We start from the raw sequence: 5,000 nt of genomic DNA, 5'->3' as shown, positions 1-5,000 counted from the left end.
ATTTTCCCTTTCAGTGTTCAAAAACAGTTGACTGGGTAATCTCCATCGTCCCTCTGTAGTCAACCCCAAGCCAACTTGCTAAAAGAGTTCAGGGAGGGAAAAAAAGTTCTCCATGAGAAAGCTTCTATTAATTTGAAATTGTGCTTCTGCTTCTTGAGCAAGTAGGAATCTGGTTAAAGTTCACAGGCTGGAGGACTTTCCCCTTTCCCTAGACTCCCTGTGATAGGGAGACCCAGCTTCCCCTTGCAGCTGGTCATAAATGGAGACCAGGCTCTAGCACTCGGCTTTCACAAGGTATTGTTAGGTCAGCAAAGCCATCAATTAGGCTGTCTGAAGTTTTATCACCAACACAGCAGTAATAAGTGCTGGCCAGAAAGACTTCTGCTCTTCGGCAACTCCTGCAGTTTAAGCCTGTAAAGTTAGGGGTCATTCAGAGGTCAGTGCCAGCTGGGGGCGGCCTTTCTAGCCTAAGCTGGGACACCCAGGGCAGAGGATAAGGTAACTGCCAACCATAAACCCAGCCACCTTTCAACCCACTAGAAAGACAGAGCCTCAGGTACACATGGTTGATATTAGAGCTCAAGAAACGTTTGCAAATCAGGTGGTGGCTGAATCGAAGGAATGCAAAGGAGAAGCAGTTATTTCATCTAAGAAGCCTGGATCTAATTTTGTTGGATATCCAAAAATAAGTGCCTACTTCATGTTACTTTAATGTTTAATAATGCCCATCAAATATTCATGTACAAACAGAGTAAGATGATAAGAAATCTCCTTTATTTCTCCAAATTTAATAAAAACAAAACAATTTTCTACCATTTGTGAGTTACCTTTGTCCCTGCGCACTTAACGACATGTATTTCCCACATATTTGAGCTCATGCACAGGATTCACTGGCCAAGCACTTTGGAAGAGCAGGGAGCATCCAGCTAGCTTTTCCTTAAAAATATACCCATTGATAACATCTGTCAATATTTCCAGTTTCATATCTTAAGCACAGGGGGACTTCATGATTAATGAGTCCACCTGGGGCCACAGGCAGAAACTGAAAACTCATTCTTTGAAATTAGCCAGAAAAATTCTAGCACGCGCTGGCAGCTCTGAGTCCGAGGAAGCTGAAGTCCCTTTGGAGGAGGACAGTCAGACCTCCTGTGAGCACTCTTGCGGGAATACAATTAGGGTGAGGAATAATATCCAGGAGAAAACCAAAGGAGTCTTTTGCAAATGGTGTTTGCTTGCAAAACAATGGACTTCTTTATCATTTAAGAAGTATAGCTCAGTTGTCAAAAAAGAAAGTCACCAGCAACGTAGAGGTGAAAACAAAAGGAGAGTTGAAACTGCGTCTTTCTTCCCACCGGCCACCTGAAGTGTTGCTGAGGAATATCTGATCAGATCGCAAAGACTTCCAGAAGCATCCCTCCAATCAGAAAAAGAACTGAATTACCTACTCTTTCTCCACCACTTTTACTGCAACCAAAGAGGACTGACCTGGTATTTCCACCCCAGGAACTCTTTTTATCAGCTCACCTTAAAACCAGCAGAGATGCTCAGGAGAGTCAGAGAAGGCTCTTCTTGAAGTTTCTAATGGAGGACACACCTGGCAGGGGTTTTACCTCCCTTTATGTGCTGCTTATCCTGGTTTTTGTGTTTTGTGTGTGCGTTGTTTTTTTTTTTTTGTTTCTTTCCCTGCCCCGCCCCATAGGCCAACTTTTTAGGTAAAACGAATTGCTATTTTTTCCCTCTTTAATTTCACCCTTTTACTCTTTTATTCTTTACATCTGGAGGTTGTTCCCTTATTTATGTCTTTCTCTCCAGTTCCCCCAAACACTCCCTTACTCACAGAGCTGCAAGGCATCATGGTTCTTAGTTCTCAGCAGGAGAACTCCACACTGTCTTCAAACAAATAATTACGGGGAAGGTTAGAGGTTCACTCAAAGGTCATTTCTTTGGATACTCATCAGAATGTTTACATTAGTAAAAACGGGGTCCGCTCAAAAGGTTGTTCAATGGGGGATACACAACAATGCAGAACATTAAAAAAGCACTCTGTGTGCTAGCAGGTCTTTACAGAAGCGCTGAACTTGGAAATGCCACTCCAGTATAACATTTTCAACTAGTTACCATGGCATGGACTGGATGTTCACTAGCAGTTATGACAATGGCCTTTCTTTGCCCACTTCTCCTAAGCAAATATGAATAGAAGCCTCTGAAGGTTTTCACTAGATCCTTTTACAAAGGGTCATAGAGATTTTGCTTTTTTCACTTGGGCACCATTTAGCCTCTCTGGATTTTTGTTCTCAAACAATGTTTTTGATCCATAGTGCTATTTCTTGCCAGATTCATAATTCTACCACATTCTTTCAAATCACACAGTTTTAAAAACATATGGGCCCCAAATTTTCAGAAATCTCTTAACATACAACTCCTGCCAATTGTCAATTCCCCTGATCTTGGGATATTTTATTAACATCATAGATGTTACTATGAAAATTAACAATTAATGAGTTGACTGTATGAAAACCCTGACATTAAAAAATGAAATTACCCCTCCCACCAGCACTGACGACCCAGAGGCCACTTTTAGAAAATACACTGACATACATAACATGGAGGCATTTAAATTATAGACTAGAGCAAATCCAACTAAGAATAATTTTTCTTTCTTTAATATTTCTAAGGTAAAATTTCCACATACGGTCTTTTCTCAAAACTGCATGAAACAATTTTTTTCCACATTTTCTAATCTATATTTTTTTAAATGACCTTTTTCAGTGCTCAAGTAGTAAATGGAATATCAAGCATTGATTCTACTTAAAATTTGAAGAATCTAAGTTGAAAATCAACTCATCTTTAGTCTTTTCAGGTTCAGGCTCCATTCATATGGAAAAACGTAACTTGCTGGTTCAATGATAAAAGACTTGTCTTAAAAAGACTCAAAAGGTTCCATGGATGTTAAATGGGTCTTATAAAATAACATTTTGATGAGTTAAGTGTAAATGAATCAGACACATATGGATTAAGTTATCCTTGAATTTCACACGGGTTTAAAAAATAAGGGGAAAAGAGGGTCTTGGCAAAAAACATTTTGGACTTTGCCAAACCCAAAACATTTGAAAAATTGCTGAAGACATCCAACTAACCAAAATGCAGCAAGCTGCACCCAACTTTAATGAAAACCCCCACAAGTTATTTCCAATCCAAAGACTGTTAGGTTTTTCCTCTGTATCTGATATTACAAAATTCTCTAAGTTTTAATGTCATACCAGAATGATTTTGAAGTTACAGACACATAATATACTTCTCTATTGGTATAAACAATTTAACCCTAAGTTACAAAGTCTTCTTCAATATTAAACAGTTCTTAAAAAACATTCTGAGTTTTTTACAACTTGTCTGTAAAATGTGCCAGTAAGCTCAGCATGTACCTTTATCTAGATTTCAGTTAGAAAAAAAATTTTCATTAGCCTCATTGCGCCTTTTTTTTAAAAGGCTACAGATAATTTCATTAGTGACTCCTTAGGGAATGAGTACCCTAAAGAGCGCTAGTTCCATTGATTTGTATTGAACACAAAGTTAGTATCCAGGCTCATACAAAGGCTTGGGAGAGTACTAAGACTATCTACTTTTTCTCTAAATTTTACTTAAGTAGAAAATGCATGATTATGTGTGATCCTTAAAAGTTATATACTAAGACTGTTAGTTTAAAAATAACTTAATTATAGAAATAAATTCAATGACGTTCCAAAAATCATAAGGTCTTTCTGAGTCAACTCAGAGATGAAAAAATAATACATTAAAACAAATTAACCTAAGGTAGCAAATATCACTGAAATCTCATCTTACTGCCTTGCTGAAGAGCTGTTTCCCAGAGACTTCTCCTGCCTCCAGAAAGTCTAAACTCTGTAGTTTTGCATACTTTTCTACAACTGAACTCTGACCATCATGATTTTTATTTTCAAGACTTTTTACCCCAAAGTGTAGTTCAAATGGATAGAAGTAGATTTAGGTGTCATTCTTGTTTGTTGGTTTCTTTCCTTTATTCTTTTCTTTCTTTGCCCACCCCCCCTTTTTAAGTGGCTGATAAATCCCTTCTTTCTGGTTCACTAACTTCATGCCACACCTGGTAACTAACTCCTTTTGGAAGCATTCCTTTTGTTAGAAAGTGCAGGACTCCATGGAGTTATCTGGAAAGCCGGCATCCCTGAACACTCTGAGGAAGAATCAAGAATAGCCAGAATTGAAGCTTTTGCATGGATTGCTTTGGGCAAGGAAGGAAACTGAACTGTTGAAGAGGGATCAGATCAATTGGGGAAAGGTGTTGTAGGTAACTCGGCGACTGGGGACCTGTTAAAACATGAAAAGGCCCTGCTTCCCTATTGTCCCAAGCCCTGGGACCCATCAGCCACAGTGGTTATTCACAATGCTTGCTCCTGGCTGGTGTTATAAACGATGAAACTTCAGCCTGGCAAGTCACTTATCAAATTTCTCCATTTTTTTCTTAGTTTAAAAAAAAAAAAAAAAAAAGCAAATATTTCTCTGTGGTGTGGTTATGGCTAAGAGTAGGATTTTCTCAGTAAGATACATTAGAATTATTAGATCAGTGAATTAAGCAAGTTTAATGCCTTGAAGGTATACTTGGGCATGCAAATGATGCAGTCATGTCGAAGACATGTTTTCCACTGGTGACCAACGTTTTTCACAGACAATTGTGAGCAAAGTAGGGTAAATGAATGAGATTCATATGCTACTCAGGGACAGATTCATGGACAATAATTAATTCCCCTAAACAATAGCTTGATTTATAATTTGATAGAATACTAGCATTGTCTACATCTTTAAAAACACATGAACTAGGCCGGGCGCAGTGGCTCAAGCCTGTAATCCCAGCACTTTGGGAGGCCGGGGCGGGTGGATCACAAGGTCAAGAGATCGAGACCATCCTGGTCAACATGGTGAAACCCCGTCTCTACTAAAAATACAAAAAATTAGCTGGGCATGGTGGC

The 5,000-nt window shown here is 38.8% G+C and overlaps 1 protein-coding gene across 9 annotated transcripts in view; it reads right to left on the bottom strand.

Annotated features, from left to right (window-relative positions):
• MEIS2 (Meis homeobox 2) overlaps positions 1–5,000 on the bottom strand; it is a 212,259-nt gene that overhangs the window by 6,591 nt on the left and 200,668 nt on the right. The window lies entirely within an intron of this gene.

This window comes from Cebus imitator, unplaced genomic scaffold (assembly GCF_001604975.1).
Source record: "Cebus imitator isolate Cc_AM_T3 unplaced genomic scaffold, Cebus_imitator-1.0 Scaffold119, whole genome shotgun sequence".
Classification (NCBI taxonomy): domain Eukaryota; kingdom Metazoa; phylum Chordata; class Mammalia; order Primates; family Cebidae; genus Cebus; species Cebus imitator.
Note: the sequence above shows the minus strand (reverse complement) of the source record. Positions and strands in the feature narration are given on the sequence as shown.